The 17,906-nt window shown below is 48.7% G+C and overlaps 1 protein-coding gene and 1 long non-coding RNA gene across 6 annotated transcripts in view; one reads left to right on the top strand and one right to left on the bottom strand.

Annotated features, from left to right (window-relative positions):
• The window catches only part of gpr4 (G protein-coupled receptor 4), a 113,768-nt gene that overhangs the window by 46,031 nt on the left and 49,831 nt on the right, over nucleotides 1-17,906 (top strand). For 4 of the 5 annotated variants that reach the window (XM_069909106.1, XM_069909103.1, XM_069909104.1 and 1 more), the window contains exon 1: nucleotides 9,749-10,357. The exons of the other annotated variant lie outside the window; for it this stretch is intronic. The gene's annotated coding sequence lies outside the window, so the exon portion shown is untranslated. Of the gene's footprint in view, nucleotides 1-9,748; nucleotides 10,358-17,906 lie in introns of those variants that run through there. 5 annotated transcript variants of the gene reach the window in all.
• Nucleotides 6,614-17,906, bottom strand: part of LOC138748612 (uncharacterized) — a 32,599-nt gene continuing 21,306 nt past the window's right edge. Inside the window, exon 3 of the long non-coding RNA XR_011348187.1 lies at nucleotides 6,614-7,228. This is a non-coding gene — a long non-coding RNA (uncharacterized lncRNA). The remainder of the gene's footprint in view (nucleotides 7,229-17,906) is intronic.

The raw sequence follows: 17,906 nt of genomic DNA on the forward strand, positions 1-17,906 counted from the left end.
TCAGTGAGGTGGGCTCTGCGGTCTTCTTCAAAGGAGGTTGCTGCCCGCCGAACTGTGAGGCGCCAAGATGCACGGTTTGAGGCGATACCAGCCCACTGGCGGTGGTCAATGTGGCAGGCACCAAGAGATTTCTTTAGGCAGTCCTTGTACCTCTTCTTTGGTGCACCTCTGTCACGGTGGCCAGTGGAGAGCTCGCCATATAACACGATCTTGGGAAGGCGATGGTCCTCCATTCTGGAGACGTGACCTACCCAGCGCAGTTGGATCTTCAGCAGCGTGGATTCGATGCTGTCGGCCTCTGCCATCTCGAGTACTTCGATGTTAGGGATGAAGTCGCTCCAATGAATGTACCTGTCTAATAATTGGCACTCTTGTCCTGAACCTACAACCTTCAGAGGAGACGCCCAAGGAGATCTTCTTTCAATGCCCGCATGTCGCTGACTGCACTTCGATTCTGCCTGACCAAGAGTTTGCTCTCTGACCTTCGTATTTGACCTTTGCCAAACCATTACCCATTAACCAGACATCAGGCAGACACAGTATACAGGGGAAAGATTAGATGAGTTTGAAAGGGAACCTGACTAAAATGGGAAGTCTGTATGCCAATTGAACACAGGATGTTGACAGCTGAATAAATAGATTCCCACAGAGAGAGGAAGCTGTGTATTTCTGATCAGTTAAGGTGGGTGCTTTCAGCTATTTTTAAAGTGAATAGCAGAACCACATGTGCAGTGAGTAGGCTGATGGCAAGACATTAATCCCAGCAATAAAATGTTGGTTGCGCTTGAATGTGACGCAGATAGCGAGTCTGAGGGCCCAAGCACAGCTCCACACCAGGGCTCAAGGTCAGCTCCATGCCAGGGACACAAGGTCATCAATGTCAGGCCTCAAGGTTGGCTCCATGCCAGGACACAAGAACACCTCCATGCTAGGGACACCAGGTCAGCTTCATGCCAAGGACACAAGGTCAAATTTGTGTCAGGCCTCAAGGTTGACTCCATGCCAGGACACAAGAACATCTCCATGCTAGGGACACCAGGTCAGCTTCATGCCAAGGACACAAGGTCAAATTTGTGTCAGGCCTCAAGGTTGACTCCATGCCAGGACACAAGAACACCTCCATGCTAGGGACACCAGGTCAGCTTCATGCCAAGGGCAAAGGTCAAATTTGTGTCAGGCCTCAAGGTTGACTCCATGCCAGGGCACAAGATCAGTTCCACACCAGGGACACAAGGTGAACTCCATGTTAGCTCCACACCAGAGACATAAGATCAGCTCCATGCCAGGGACACGAAAGCAGCCAGGGACACAGGTTAACTCCATGTCAGAGTCCAAGGTCAGCTCCATATCATGGATCAAGGTGGGCTGCACACTAAGGACTCTATACCAGGGACTCAAAAGTCAATTCCAGGTCAGGCCCCAAGGTCAGTTCCACATCAGGGCTCCAGGTTGGTTCCACGCCAGGGACACAAGATCAGCTCCAGATCAGGGACACAAGGTTAGCTCCACGCCAGGGACACAAGGTCCGATACCAGAGCCAAGAGGTTCAAAAGTATTTCTTCAGTGAACACAGTGAACTTTGTTCAGGGCGAAGAAAAGGAGGATGGTATCATAACCAGGGACCCAACCAATCTTTGTGGTGGAGAGAGAACATTTCACTCCACCTCACTGATGATCTGATATGACTAAGACAAGTTTTTTTCCCAAAGCAAGTACAGTTCCTGCATATTCCCAGTAACTTTACCTGACCTTGAATATAAATAGTAAGACAGTACACAGGGAATAATTCATATATGGCCACCTGAAGTACCTCAGACTTAAAGGGGTGTGTCCAGTTTGTTTGCAATTACTTGACACCTTGGCACCCTGTATTGTCACTTCAATACCTTTGATCTCAGAGAACTGGGACCTTACCCCTGCAGTGCTTCTCAACATTCACATATCACCTTAAATAATCCCTATGCCATATGTGCTCTATGATTAGTAAGGGATTGCTTAAGGTGGAATGTTTTGTATGTATACGGCTACACTTTGAGAAGTGTCTGAGAAGATTTGATGTGTCACCAAAGACTCTCATAAACTTCTACAGCTGTACCGTGGAGAGCATTCTGGTCGGTTGAATCACTGTCTGGTACGGAGGCGCCAACTCTCAGGACGGAAATAAACTCCAGAGGGTTGTTAACTCAGCCTGCGACATCGCAGGCACCAGACTCCACTCCATCGAGGACCTCTACATGAGGCGGTGTCTTAAATAGCAGCCTCTATCCTCAAAGACTCCCCACCACCCAGGCCATTCCCTCTTCACTCTGCCATCTTTGGGGAAAAGGTACAGGAACCTGAAGACGAGCACTCAGCGGCACAAGGACGGCTTCTCCCCCTCCGCCATCAGATTCCTGAATGATCAATGAACCACAGACTGCCTTAGTTTTGGTGCACTATTATTTTTTTATATAGTAATGTTGCAAGATGGTTATAATATGAACGTTTGCCCTGTCACGCTGCCGCAAAGCAACGTATTTCATGACTTGTTCATGACAGTAAATTCTGATATGAAGGAAAGAAAAAGTTTGAAAACCACTGATCTAGAACAAGAGGGCACAACTTCAGGATCGAAGGGCATCTGTTTCGAAGAAAGATGCTGAAAATTTTCTTCAGCCAGAGGATGGTGAATCTGTGGAATTTGATTCAGGTGGGGGCCCAAGTCATTTGGTGAATTTAAGGGCTTCAAATGTTGTGGGGAGAAGGCCGGGCAGTGGGGCTGAGTGGGAGAATGAATCAGCTCATGATTGAATGGTTGGACTGACTAGATGGGCAGAATAGCCTATTTCTACTTCTGTGTCTAATGCTCTATGGAACCTTATAACAATCTGGTCCTTGGGTGGCCATGCCACTGTTGGACATCCTCTGCCCACACATATGATGTAGGGCACAGAGATACCCAGATAGTTGGGTACTGGTGCTCACGAATAGAACAAAGCTACCACCGCAAAGGCGAAGTGATCTGGAAATCTAGGGACAGTGGGACGGCCAGCAGAGTCGCAAGTCTCCAAGATCCAGTGTTCCAGGTTCGATCCTGGCCTCCGGCTCTGTGTGTGTGTGTGTGTGTGTGTGTGTGTGTGTGTGTGTGTGTGTGTGTGTGTGTGTGTGTGTGTGTGTGTGTGTGTGTGTGTGTGTGTGTGTGTGTGTGTGTGTGTGGAGTTTGCACGTTCACCCTATGACCACATATTTTCCCCACCCCGGGCGCTGTAGTTTCTGCTCACTTCCCAAGACGTGCAGGTTTGTAGATAATTAGTGGCTGTTAATTGCCCCTTAGTGTGTAGGTGAGGGGTAGAATCTGGGAGGGAAGGGGTGTTCAGAGGGAATGTGTTGATTGTCAGTGAGGAGGAGACATTTCCAATTCATACTGAACCTTACACCTTCTCCCCATCAACCAATTTGCTTTGGGAAGTTCCTATTGAATCAGGTTCAGGCAGTAATCACCCAAGTCCTTACCTCAAACTGCCTTCCCATTACCCCAGATAAGTTCAACATTCAATGATATTTTTATTGTCATATAATATTACATAAAAATGTAATATTCATGATGTAGTTCAACTTTTGTCTGTCATATGGAAAACAAAGAATCACCACGAGCACTGCCCGGCCAGTGGCGGATTAACCATTTGGCTGAGAAGGCTTAACGGGGCGAGGACCTTGGGCTCCTGGGTAGGAGATGGAACCTTTGGCTAGCAGGAACTTTGGGCTCCCCATCAGGAGCGGGGACCTCAGCTCCTGGGCAGGATCATGGACCTTGCGCTCTCGGGCAGGAGCGTGGACCTCAGACTCCCGGGCAGGAGCGGGGACCTCAGGCTCCTGGGCAAAACTTCAATCTTACGCCCCCCCCCCCCCCGTGGTGTTTATCGACCCCACCCCCCACCCCGTTTCAACCCCCTGGCATTTTTCAACCCCTTGGATAGTCCCATCAACCATTAAGGGTCAATATCCATCATTTTGGAGAGGCCTAATATGTTATTTAATGTAACATGACATCACTTTATTCTGATCGATGAAGGGTAGGACAGGGGCACAAGGTCAGAGGGATCCTTACTAAAGGTTAGCCCTGGGGCCGGGTGGTAATTAATCTGTCACTGTACCCAGTACTCCTTACAGACAGAGAAAGAGAAGCAAAAGAGAGTTACTTCAGAGACACTGGATGTCCATGGATTCACTTCTAGCGCGTTCCCACAGTCTGTGCAACCGCACAGACTTCTGTTCACACCATCAACAACCTGAGCTCCAAGTCCAAACCTCCAATAAAATCCGGAAACCCTCAGCCCCCTGCCCCAAATCCCGGTTCCAGTGCTGGTTCCCATAAGCCAGTCTCCAGCAGCCCGAAGCCTGTGTGGTTCTTTCGACTGCAAGTTGCCACTGAGCTCCTCGCTGGTCGGCTGCAGTAGTCACCTCCCTACCGAGGGGGAGGGGGGTGTGTTCCTCCATTTCTGTGCCCTGCACCGACCGGTCTGCTACTCCCTCTGAGGATCCCACCACTCCCGGTACGGTGCCCAGCACAGGCGCTGCCATCTTGGGCACAGACCTCTGTGCTTGCTGGATTTTAAAAAAACATTTTCAAAAATTCCGTCAGCTCCTCTAACCAGCTGTTTAAAGCCTGTGTGGTGCTGTCAGCATCAGGACCAGGCAGTAGGACCTTGTGGAGCAGCCCAGAGTCTCCGCTCCCTATTTTCCTGCGAGAGAGCTGCTGTTATAGGTACTCCTGCTTTGACTCCTTCCCACTCTCATGATGACAGGACTAGGAGCTCCAGTTGACTTCCAAACCCAGGAGATAACACCTTATCATTAATAGGCACTGATGGGCCTTTTGCTGCCCCGGTGCCAGTTCTGTGCAATTGGCCAGCAAAAAGAGGTGTAAGGCACTCCTCCCATCTGATAGCCTACCGGTCACCCTTGGGCAAGGTGTAACCTCCCAGTCAGGGTCATGTGAAGCCACGGATTGCAGACGGTGGATGGTTTTTACAAGCAGATTCCACAAATTGGAAATTGATGGTTGTAAAAACTAAAAATGCTGGGCAGATGAATCTGCTGATCTATGGCCAGGTTGACCCGTCCAGTACGGAGACTGCGACTGAAGATGGCAACGGGAAACCACGTCAGTATTTTTCCCCCTTGTATAATCATGAACTCAACATCGACCACGGTCTCAGCTCAAAGATGGAGCCTTCACCGAAGGAGAACAGAGGAGGCTCAAAGATCATGACGGAAGACTAGGTGTGATCTCCCGTGCCGAACGGCGAGGCCTCTGAATGAATAGGCTACGACCTACAAATTGGCATTGTTCCTGCAGAGCTTGAGGTGGGCAGCAGTGTGGTACTACTCATAGATTGTAGCGAGGCTCAAACCATGGGTAATCTTCCTGTGTCTCTGCTGGCATCATAAGTTGGGGGTCCTTGGATAAACTAGGGGTTATCGATAAAGTAAATGCATGTTTTTTTTCCATCGAGGTTAGGTGATCTTCAAGCCAGAGGATGTGGGTTAAGGGGAAAAGCTTAAGGGAAACATTAAGCGGAAACTTCTTCAGAGAGCAATGCACAAAAATCTGCACAATTTGTGTCGTGATTGAAGTAAAGCCACAATGCTGGAGAATCTTAATAGGTCAGACAATGTACTTCATACAGCAAAGATATGAAAGTACATAACCAATGTTTCCAGCCTGAGCCTGCCTACATTTTGCTCGTACCTTGAAATGCTGGTTATATTTCTGTAACTTTGCCGTATGAAAATACACTGTGGGACCCGCTGAGTTTCTCCGGCGTTGTGATTTTAGTTCATGCAGAGATTGGCGGGAGTGTAGAACGAGCTGGCGGCTGAAGTGGCGAGTCCAGGCTCAATTTTAACGTGGCTGTGGACTGGACAGAGGTACTGGGCAGAAGAATAGTTCAGCACAGACTAGAAGGGCTGAGGGGCCTGTTTCTGTGCTGTCTTATGGTTCAAATTTGCTTTCTACCAAACGGAGTGGTCCCAGTAAAAACCTTGTCCTGTTCCTGCAGTCCCACAGTAGGTTAAACAGACTAGCGTTGCTTTCTCTGGGGTGTTGGCAGCTGAGGGGCCATCTGATAGGCTTATAAAATTACAAGAGGCATTGATGGGGTAGACAGTCAGAATCGTTGCCTCGGGGCTAAAAACATCATGTACTGGAGGGCATGTATTTCAGGTAAGGGGCGGGGGGAAAGTTTAAAGATGTAGAGAAGGTTTTTTTTCACACTGGATGAGTGGAATAGACTGCCAGGAGTAGTGGTGGAATCCGGTACAATACTTCCAGATAGGCAGGGGAATATGCAGGGGACAGAGGGATACGCGTCATGAGCAAGCAGAAGGGTTTTGCTTTAAATTGGGCATAATTTTTCATGCAAACAATGTGGGCTGAAGGCCTGTTCTTGTGCTGTACCATGCCCTGTCATCCCTGGACGACAAACTTTTTCAAAAGGTTTGCTTCTTGATAAACAATATTGGTAATTATGATAGACAACTTCAAGGTGAACACAAAGATCATTTCAGATTTGCTGTCTCATGTAGGAAGTTAGAGAAGCATTGAATTAACTTTTACTGAATTTAGCAGGTTTAATCGCATAATGATGCTGAATTATTGCGTCAGTCCAACTGACCTAGAAATGTTTTGCCGCTGATTTTCGTTTGTACTCAGCATCTGATGCCTCTTGTGTCTGTGTCCAACAATAGTCGGCCAGCATTGATGGATTCCGGTTGCCCTGATACCATTTTTCCACGGTCACAACGGTACTGGCGAAACCTTCCATGGCACCGAGATCAGTAGGAAAGGAGTCCAAGTGCGAATGCAGAAAATGATTTTAATGACCTGTAGCAGTTCACGATTTTGTATGCATGAAGTCTTTCTTTGGCTTGGCTTCGCGGACGAAGATTTATGGAAGGGTATGTCCACGTCTGCTGCAGGCTCGTTGGTGACTGACAAGTCCGATGCGGGACAGGCAGGCGCGGTGGCAGCGGTTGCAAGGGAAAATTGGTGGGTTGGGGTTGGATTTTTCCTCCTTTGTCTTTTGTCAGTGAGGTGGGCTCTGCGGTCTTCTTCAAAGGAGGTTGCTGCCCGCCGATGGTCAATACGGCAGGCACCAAGAGATTTCTTTAAGCAGTCCTTGTACCTCTTCTTTGGTGCATGAAGTAGGCTTAAAATATTGCAGTAAATTCCAAAAATAAGTTATATCTGAAAAACAGTACACGATAGGAAAATTGTAAGGTGATCTTCATAATTATCAGCCCAAAATCTATAAAATACACCCAGAAGTCTTCAGGAAGCAAAATCTTCATTGTCCAGTGTTCTGGGAGCTGCCTCATTTCCCACATGACAACCACCCCAAAGTCACATAGACATTAAACCTCAGGAGAGATCCACCATGGTTAGCACGAAGGTATTGCACCAGCAGCAACCCAGGTCCAAATCCACCACTGTCTGTAAGGAGTTTATACGTTCACCCAGTGACCTACATGGTCACTCTTCCCACCCTCCAAAACATAGGTTAATTGGGTGTGGGCAGGCTAATTGGAGCATCCGGGCAGCATGAACTTGTGGGCCAGAAAGGCCTGTTACCACGCCGCACGTCTAATTGTACAGGAGTTTGAAGAGGTTCGGTATGACATTGGAAACCCTGGCAAATTTCTACCAAGGTGTGCTGGCTGGTCTGGTATGGGGGTGGTGGGGGGGTGTGGTGGAATGTGTGCTGGCTGGTCTGGTATTGGGGGGGGGGGGAACACCAATACCCCTGAGCGTAAAGCCCTGCAAAAGGTAGTGGACACAGCCCAGGACACCAAAGGCAAAACCCTCCCCACCATCGGGGAACGCTGCCGTGGGAGAGCAGCAGCGATCATCAAGTATGCACACCACCCAGAACACGATCTGTTCTCGCTGCTGCCATCAGGAAAGAGGTGCAGGTTCCACAAGTCTTGCACCCACCAGGTTCAGGAACAGCTGCTCCCCCCTCCACCATCAGACTCCTCAATGACAAACTCAATCAGGGACTCGTTTAAGGACTCGTGCACTTTATTTTCCCTCCGTTTTGCATGGTCAATTTGTTTATATTTGTTCGCGGTGTACGCTGAGTTCATTTATTTTTTCACTACCAATAAGTGGGAATTCTGCCCCACCCGCAGGAAAGAGAAACTTGGAAAGAATGTGACGTCAGATTCAGATTTAGATTTATTGTCAGAAAACATACATGGCCTCAAATGCAAACCTGAGGTTCTTTCTCCGACTGACAAGGCAAAATTACCTCATATGGTAGTGCAAAAGAAACTGGACACATCGTACACATATAAACATGTCATATATATATATTCTGACAATAAATCTGAAATCTAAAATCTAAATCGAATTTAATTTAATTTAATGTTAAAGGACAAGGCTCAAGATTCAAGATTCAATTTAATGTCCTTGCAATAAAACAGGGTCAAATTACATGAAATTGCCTTTTGGCGGCTGTAAGGCAGACAGATTCGCCATCGCCAGAAATTGCCTGAAGCGCCCCCTAGAGTCAGAGAAAGAGAAGCAAAAGAGAGTCACCAAGTGTCCATGGATTCACCTTCAGCACCTTCACAGCCACACGGAGTCTAGTCCAAGACACTGGTGACCCGAGCTCCAAGTCAAAACCTCCGACGGGATCAGGAACCCTTCAACGCCATTGGTACCCTCTCACATCCCGGTTCCGATACCTGGTACCCCTCCAGCCAGTCTCCAGCGGTCCACAGCCCGGCATGAGTCCTCCTGACAGCGGTCTCCGACAGCCCCCAGCCTCCGTGGGTTCCTCACCCCGAGTCGCCGGCAGCCCGCCGCGTGCGTGGGCCTTTCAGCCGCAGAGCCCCCTCGCTGGTCCGCTGCTGTGGTCACTGACCCCGTGGGTCATCTCCTCTGCTTCTCCTTCTCAGACGGGGGGGACAGTCTTCCCCATTTTACGGTGCCCTGCGCCAGTCCTCCGCCCCCCCTGCAGTCTGCAACCCCTCGTGGCTGCTACCGATCAGAGACACTGCCATCTTGGGCGTAGATCCCCACGGTCACAGGATTTTAGATAAAAACTACCGTGGGCTCCTTTAACGGGCCTCTCAAAGCCCGTCCCAGAGCTGACTGGGTGGTTGGACCCTGCGGGAGCACTGTATCTTCGCTCCTCGCTCCCCCAACGGGTCCACCGCAGCGGCAACGCTGCCATTACAGAAGCTCCGGCAGCGCTGCCTATTTTTTTCGGGATCAACCGAGCAAATTTCATAAAGCCAACCTCTCCAAATTAAAAAATTTGGCACAGGGGCAGCCCGGTTGGCCCAACACCTTTACAGCGCCAGTGATCGGGACCGGACCGGGATTTTGAATCCACACTGTCTGTAAGGAGTCTCTGTGCCTGCATGGACTTTTCCTGGGGGCTCCAGTTTCCTCCTACTGCTTGAAACATAGCGGGGGTGGGGGGTGAGTGTGGGTTAATTGGGTGACACAGACTCATGGGCCAAAAGGGCCTGTTACCATGCTGTATGTCTAAATATAAATTTTAAAAATGTTATCTATTGCTTCTAAGGTAAAAAAAATCTCTGCGCACACCTACAGGATTGAAAAGTGCAGTTGCAGCTCAAATAAAAACACACGGGTAGGAGTGAGTTAATTATTTCTCTTCAACTGATGAATCCCAGAGACCTTAAGAAATGCTTACTGCACGCCTCGAGCTCTTTTATAAACCACTTCCTGTTCCACAGTGTCCATTGAACCAACTTGACAGTACCCTTTTAAATGCTGCACAACAGCTTGGCCACAGGGAACCGTCCTTTTGCGTCTGATTGTCTCAATTGGCTTCAAGGCGAGGAGAGAGAGAGAGAGAGAGAGGAGAGAGAGGAGAGAGAGTAAAAGTGACAGAGAAGGAAAATAGAAAGAAAAACTCGACCGGCTACCTTGTTCAGTTCAGACAATGCAGTCTTATTTGCAGAGTTCATAAAGCAAGTGAATCTGACCTGTGGGCTTGGATTATTACATCAGTTCAACATAAATTAAATTAGAGCACTCAGTATGTTAGAGTTTGTATCACCCATTAACTAAACGGATGGAAAATGTCAAGTTTGATTCAGGATTCGAGAGTGATTTTTTTGCTTGCAAAGAGAACATTTTGAAAGCTTCACAATTCCGTTCGAAACCGGACTGCTCCAGGGCTCGCCACCTGAAGACGCCGTGTTTAACCCCCGCAGTGGGAGACTGGAGAGGGGGACGTTCTGGAAGGATCGGAAGTTCTTTCTTCGATCGCCTCTGAAGCGTGATTGACCGGGCGGGGAGCATCGCTGAGACCGACGGGGAGAGCCTGCTGTGAAGGTTGTCATTTTCTTCTTAATGTGTCTGGGAAGGGGGTGGAGAGTGGGAAGGGGAGAAAGAAGAGGTGTAAAGGAATTGAGCGGGTAATTTTAATTGTGGTGCTAAAGGCAAATGGGTTTGTGCTTATGTGTGATCGCTTTCAGTGTCCCTCTCTCTATCTCTACCTCCTGCTTCTCACTATTTCTTTCTTGACATCTAACTTGCTGCCTTTTTCTCTCTCCCTCTTTCCTCTCTCTCTCCTCTCTTTCTCTTTCATCCCTCTCTCTCTCTTCCCTTTCTCCCTCTCTCTTGCTCTCTTTTTGGCCAGCTCGGTTGGCATAGCAGCGCGACCCCTTTACATTACAGCACCAGCGATTGGGACCGGGCATTAAAACCCCTTCACTGTCCATAAGGAGTTTGTACACTCTCCCTGTGTCCGCATGGGTTTTCCACAGGATGGGGGTGCTCCAGTTTCCTCCCACCGCTCGAAACATACTGGGGGGTGTAGGTCAATTGGGTGTAAATTAGGCGGCACGGGCTCGTGGGGCGAAATGGCCCATTACGGTGCTGTGTGCCTAATTTAAATTAAAAATTAAATTCTCTCTTCCCCACCTGACTTTTATATTCTCTCTTGCTCTCACCCTCTGCTTGCCTCCAACTGTGGCAGAACCTTACAATTAAACACCAGTTCTCTCTCCACCTCTGAGAGAGGATTATGTATTGGAAGGGAACACAGTGCACAGAAATGTTGGAGAAACTGAGCAGGTCACTCTGCAACCCTGGAAAAGCAACCGGCGGTCGACCTGCTGAGTTGCTTGACCACTTTAGTGTACCAACATGCGATTTCCCCATTGCCAGCTCCTCACATAGGTCTCCCCCCCACCACCCCCCCACCACTCAAAACCCGGGGCCTTGACCAACACTCCCATCTGTCGCGATCTTTGGAATTCTCGACCCCAGTGCACCGCTAGACTGAGACCACCAGCAAGTTGGAGAAACAACACCTCATCTTCCGTGAGGACACCTTCCAATCGGATGGCATTAACATCAACTTTCATTACCCCGCCCCCCTTCTATCCCTGTCACCTTTCCCCAGCCTCGTCTCTCTCCCTTTTCCCTCTGTCTCCTTTCATACAGACAAAATCAATTCTCACCTCTTATCATATTTGTTGGTCTGGCCTCCTCCCCCAGTGTTATCTCTTTCCTGGGCATTCCTGTTCCTTGCTTTTACCTTGAAGAAGGTCTCAGGCCCGAAACGTCTCCAATCTATCTTTACCTCCTATGGACGCTATGAGACCAGCTGAGTTCCTCCTACTTTTCTATACATTTTTACTACAGCTGACTTTCGCATTTCACCTTGGCTTTGAACAGTCTTGAAGAGCTGATCTCGCTTCCTCTCCCGTCCATCTTATGTCCCATAGAGTCTACACCTTTACCTGTGGAATCTCAACAGCTTCGCTCCCTTAAGTGAGGGATGCACATGAGTGTGATCTGATAAAAAAGCCCACAAGGAGCTTTGTGGTATTCAGGAGGATTTCCACTGGGCTGTTTGGGATACTTCTGTGTTGCAACCGGGATGTCCTGGGATAGTCTGGCAGGTATGGGCTGGGACTGAGAGTAAAGTGTGAACATTAACACAGGAGAACAGGGCAGAGAATTTGACAAATCAGAGAGCTTTTGGAGGAAATCAGCGGGTCGATGGCATCCATGGGTAGAAATGGTCAGTCAGCATTTCGGGTCTGAACCCTTTATCAAGACTAGGACCTAGTTGTAATGTGCGTTGAAAGAACCAAAGGCTTGTTGATCCAAACCAAGGCTTTTATTAACTAAAAGACTGGAGCCTATCACAAGTAGGTCGACCAGTCCCGAATGACCTGGTCTGGCTAGGAGCAATCCTTTCAGACCTGCCAGTAGGGGGGGCTACACTCTCAGCCAATCACAGTCATCCTACACGACCATCTGTACATAGACACAATGGTGATAGAATCTGTACTATCACACTAGTGCATTGCTGTTACAGCGCCAGCGACCCGGGTTCAAATCCAACACTGTCTGTAAGGAGTTTTCACGTTATCCCCATGTCTGCGTGGGTTTCCTCAGAGTGCTCTCCACCATTCAAAACATACAAAGGCTGTAGGTTAATTTGGCTTAATCAAGCGGCACGGGCTCATGGGCCGGAAGGGCCTGTTACTGGACTGTAAATTAGATAGAATAGGTAAATTTAGATATAAAAGGGGAAAAAGAACCTGGGTCTCAGAGGACAGGTCACAAAGTCAGAGTTGCTGGAAAGAGGCCCTTTGGCCTGTCTTGCCCATGCCGACCACAATGTCCCACCCGCCTAATCCCTCAAAACCCATCCTATCCATCCAAATGTTTCTTATGCGTTGCAACAGCACCGGCCTCAACCATCGGTCACCCCGTTTCATACCCCTGCTGCCCTCAGGGTTATTTTAAAAAAAAGTTTCCCGCCTCAGGTTCCTGCTGAGTCCCTCCCCCTTCACCTGGTTACTGATTCCTCCACTCTGGGCACTGACTCAATCTATTCCTCTCGTGCTTTTGTAAATATGGAGGATGGAGAGACCAGGAGATGGAGAAACCACGCGGAAGGGGGAAGGGGAAAGAAAATTTAAAATTAGTTAGACGATCTGCGGGACAAACATTTTTACTCTGAGGTTCCTGGAACAGAAGCAACATGGTGGCATTGATGGTTATGAGGCTTAGATAGATTTGGAAGGAGCAGAGAGGTATCATGTAAAGACAGAAAATGCTTTAGTTTCAATAAAGGCAAAGGAGTAGAAAAAGAAGAGATGAAATCAGATGGGCGGGAGTTAGCTCAAATTTTTAAAAATCAATATTAATGCTATTAGCTTTAAGGCTTTCCAGGAGGAATGTGCTATATTGTGGCTCAAGTTTATGTTTCAGCTTACTTAAGTCGGGAAAATTTGATTCCCTGCCCAGAGAGTATTAGCAGCTACACCCATTATGTAAACATGATGCCTAAGATTCATTCGTTCACTGTTAGGGGGCTCACATGGGCTCTGTCGCCATCACCTTACGCCGCATCACAATGGAGTTCAACAGAGATGTTTTCTTAATGGTTGGCCAGCGGAAGGCCCCCGCTATTGGAGCGGACCGAGCCGAGGTGCTCATCAAGGTGCTCTCCCAGTCCTGCGTCTGGTTTCCCCGATGCAGAGGAGACCACAGCAGAAGCGCCGGATGTAGTGGACAACCCCCGCTGGGAATGTGGCTTCACTTGGAAGGACTGTCTGGGGCCCCAAATGGGGGTGTGGGCGCCACTGGGGCATCTCCTGCGGTCACAGGGGTAGGTGCCAAGGGGAAGATGAGTGCAAGTACAACCCCATGAAACAGCGTTCTCCGGTCCACGATGCAAGGTCATGCAGACACATAATCAGGTAGAGGAGACCGTAGATGACTCCTGCAGATTCCCAAGAGAGGTGTTGCTTCACTAGGAAGGTTTGGTTTGGGGCCCATCAGAATAGCAAGATGTCCTTCCTTGTCTTTTACCACTCGGGGTAGGTGAGGTGGGGTACGAATGATTCTTCTTGCTTTATTGATTCGTGTCTTGGGAGGTGGGGAGGTAGCCCATCTCTGATTGCCCTTTGAGAAGGGCGCTAAGGAAATGCCTCCTCTCCTTAGCCAGCATTACCCTTGCCCTTTCAACCCAACTGGTGAATCACACCTGATGCTCAGAAAGCACAAATAACTGAGTAACCTAACCTCACTGCCTTTTCAAACTGCTCCATCCCTCCAGTGAAGATCCTCGAAACCAGCCATTCTCAACAGGGATCTGGGGGAGGGGGGAGGGCTACAGCACATTTAAGTAAAATCCTTGTTTTCCTTTCACATATAGTCAATAGGAGAGAACATAAGAAGTAGGAGCGGGAGTCGGCCATCCAGCCCGTCGAGCCTGTTCCACCATTCATTGAGATCATGGCCGATCTGATGATGGGCTCATCTCCATCCACCTGCCTTTTTACTATAATTCCACCACTATCTAAAAATCTATCCAACCTTGTCTTAAATATATTTACTGTGGTCGCCTCCAGGGCTTCAATAGGAAGCGAATTCTACAGATTTACCACCCTCTGGGAAAAGCAGTTCCTCCTCATCTCCGTCCTACGGTAGATCTTGAGGCAATGTCCCCGAGTTCTGGTCTCTCCCACCGATACCTACCTCTATCTTATCTCTGCCTTTCATCATTTTATACATTTCTATAAGATTCCCTCCCATTCTTCTAAATTTCGGTAACTACAATCCCAGACGACTCAATGTCTCCTCATAGGACAAACCACCACCCCCCCCCCCCCCCACCATCTCTGGAATCAACCTGATGAACCTCCTCTGCATCGCCTCCAAAGCCAGGAAAATATGGAAGAAGCCAGAGCGTGACGGCTTCACAAGAAAGGGAGTCCTTAAACATTGTCCCAAGGGGACCACGGCCATAAAGACGGATGGGGAGAACTTGAGGATTTGCTCTCGGTGATAATAATGGAGCAAGGATTTTGTTTTTGTGTCAGTAGGATCAGGAAGATGTTCCCATGAACCTGCTGCCCTTCTCACTAGGAGGAGGGTGGGTTTGGGGCTCTTGGAGAGCAAATGTTGTGGGTTAAGTATGGGTTGGCTTGTCGAGATAGCATCCTGGTGAACGTAATGGTTTGGAATTCAACAGTTCCCTGGTAGTGGGAGGGAGTGTTCCAGGATGTCAATCAAATGGCCTGCTTTCTCCTAACTTCTGAATGTTGGGCCCCTTGCTCTCAGCCAGATGTGTGGAGAGTGCTCCCTCACTTCTGACTTGGGTGGTGAAAGGGAGCCCAGTCATTCTACGAGGAGCGAAACATGCAAGTCTCCAGATGCTGTGATTGTAGCGAAAAGAGACAGAAATGGTGGAGGAACTCAGCCAGTCTCGCAGGAGGTAAAGATATATTACCGACGTTTCAGCCCTGAGCCCTGAACACTTCTTCAAGGTATAAGCAAAGGATGGGAAGGCATCAGAATAAAGACTGAAGACAGGATGAAGAAGGAGTATGGACCAACAGAAGGTGTTGATTGACTCTGTGAAAGGAAACAGAAAGAGAGAGAGCGTGAGAGAGAGAGCGTGAGAGAGAGAGAGAGAGAGAGAGAGAGAGAGAGAGAGAGAGAGAGAGAGAGAGAGAGAGGCTGGAGGAATGGCAGCAGGGGGAAGAAAGGGGTTGGGGGATTTAATGGAAACTGGAGGTCGATGTTAAAGCCATCCATTTGGAGGGTGCCCAGACGGAAGATGAGGTGTTGTTTTGCCAATTTGCAGATGGTCTCAGTCTGGCCATGCACCAGACTATGGGCAGACGTGCCAGCAAGGGAACGGGTCAATGAATTGAAGGGGAGATCCACGCAATTGTGGAGGGCAGAGCCGAGGTACTAATGAAGTGATCTCCCAGTCTGCACCCAGCGAGACCACGACTCGAGCACCGGAGGCAGTAGAGATGACCCCGCTGCAGATTCACAAGTGCTTTTATGTTCAGTCTGTTCAAACTAGTCCACATACCAATCCTATACCCCCCCCCCCACCCCATTCTTTCCACTTTCCCATCAACTCCACCCCACACTTCAACACCAGGGGCAATTTACTGCAATCAATTAACCTTTCGATTCACCTGTTTTTGGGAATGTAGGAGGATACCAGAGCATCTGGGTGGGGGAGGGGGAATCCCATGGGAAGAAGGTGCAAACTCCACACAGAGAGTGCCGATGTTCATGATTGAACATGGGCCACTAGCGTAGGTGGTCCCCACAGTGCAGCAACAGTAGTGATGAAGGCAAACATCCCAAAAAGAATAGTCACCCAATGGTTAATTGCATTGAGGAGATTTTCTGGTTAACGGCAGGTATTAAAGAAGATTGTAAAAGAGGTGGGCAGGGGATAGGTGTGGGTGGCGAGTGGGTTTCAAAACCTCAGGCCTCAGATAGTTGAAAACCCAACAACTGATTATGGGGCAATTAAATTTGGGCATGATCAGAAGGGCATATATTTATGACAGGATTACAAATTGTTTCACTGTGTTGATCCCCGGGATACAATTCTCTCCAAAATTTGACAGTGGGATGAGAAAGAGGAGAGGGGAGTGCAGGAAATAAAATCCTTGTGCTGTGTGTGTGTGTGTGTGTGTGTGTGTGTGTGTGTGTGTGTGTGTGTGTGTGTGTGTGTGTGTGTGTGTGTGTGTGTGTGTGTGTGTGTGTGTGTGAGTGTGTGCGTGTATACGGGCAAGGGCAGCTTGCAAGCTCTCTCTCTCTGCCCCATGGCCTTCCCCTGGATGCTCTACTTTCCTCCCACGTCCCAACGATGTGTGTGCTAGTAGGTAAATTGGCCACTGACGAGGGTGGTAGGCAGCAGGATGAGGAAGGAGTTGACGGATGAGTCAGAGAGAATGGTAACGGAGAAATAAGAGATCAACAGGGTTGCTACCAACCAGTATGATTCAGTGGACTGAAATGCCTCCCTCGATATTGTAAAGGACATTTTAATTTTAAAAAAAATTTAGACCTACAACATTCCAGCTCACGAGTCCATGCCACCCAATTACACCCCATTAACCTACACCCCCGGTACATTTTGAATGGTGGGAGGAAACCAGAGACCCTGGGAAAAACCCACGCAGGCCTGGTGAGAACATAGAAACTCTTTACAGACAGCGCAGTCCTGATCGCTGGTGCTGTAAAGGCGTTGGGCTAGCCGCTACGCCAACCAGGCCGCCCCAGACTTTTTATGGGATCATGCTGTGTGCAATGTGAAGGCGTTTTCCCACAGGACAGCAGAAACTGCACTTCACGGAGACTTGTGTTGGCTGTAAAATGCTTTGAGAAGGGCGCTGCGGAAATGCACCTGTTGCCTCCTCACCAGAGCCAGCTTTTTCCTTGCCCCTTCAACCCAGCTGGTGAATCGCACCTGACACTCAGAGAGCACAAAACATGAAAAAAATAACTCAGTAACCTGACCTCACAACAAAATGCACTCCCAGGCATGCAGGGTGATCAGGTTTGTAATGGATATTCTTAGGGCATGTGACCTCAGCCCTGGATGCGCAGGGACATACTCTAACTCCGAGGAGAGCAATATTTCAGTGCCGTTTCATGCAGTAAAAGTGAAGGAAGGCGAAGAGTAGTGAACAGAGCAATTCCATGTTGGACGTAGGAGCAGAGGACCTGCAGGTTTCGAAGATGGCAGGTGAATGCTAAAACAAGATCTGATTGGTTTGTGTTAGTGTCCACTTTAAGAAAGATCTCAATTCATCGGAGGAGATGCAGAAAGGAAACAAGAGCAGAAGAAATAGGAGCAGGTGTTGGCCATTTTGCCCATAAAGCCTGTTCTGCCATTCAATGAGATCCGGCTGTGGCCTCAGCTCCAGTTCCCCAGAACCTCATCTCTTGAATGCAGTCCAGGGCTGACAAAGAATCCAGGAGGTGAAATATTAACCGTTTCCCTCTCCAAAGGCGTCCCAGACTCCTTTTTTTTTACCAACACCTCCTGTTTCTATTTGATAAATATCCTTCGATTTTTATTATTACAGTACGTTTC

The sequence above is a fragment of the Narcine bancroftii genome, chromosome 13 (assembly GCF_036971445.1).
Source record: "Narcine bancroftii isolate sNarBan1 chromosome 13, sNarBan1.hap1, whole genome shotgun sequence".
In the NCBI taxonomy this organism is placed as follows: Eukaryota; Metazoa; Chordata; class Chondrichthyes; order Torpediniformes; family Narcinidae; genus Narcine; species Narcine bancroftii.